The sequence below is a fragment of the Cryptomeria japonica genome, chromosome 10, assembly GCF_030272615.1.
Source record: "Cryptomeria japonica chromosome 10, Sugi_1.0, whole genome shotgun sequence".
Taxonomy (NCBI): Eukaryota; Viridiplantae; Streptophyta; class Pinopsida; order Cupressales; family Cupressaceae; genus Cryptomeria; species Cryptomeria japonica.
Genome location: NC_081414.1, coordinates 920039540 through 920039810, shown reverse-complemented (window position 1 = coordinate 920039810; position 271 = coordinate 920039540).

The following is a 271-nucleotide window of genomic DNA, read 5'->3' as shown; positions in this document are numbered from 1 at the left end:
ATATCGAATGAGCTTATTCAAGACACCTATTTTAATGAGGATGTTGAGGTATTTCCACATTAAAAATAATAAAAATACTAATAATAGGCATGCTCAAAAATAATATTAGGTAGTTAAAACATATATATAATTTGTATTCGATGTTTTTGTTAATGGTGATAAACAATTTTTTAAAGGTTGAAAAGTATATGTTTTATAATTGTTTTTTTTGGTTTTACATTTTATTTTAGTGTATGAATTCAATAATCTTTTTGGAGTGTGAATTGTTCAT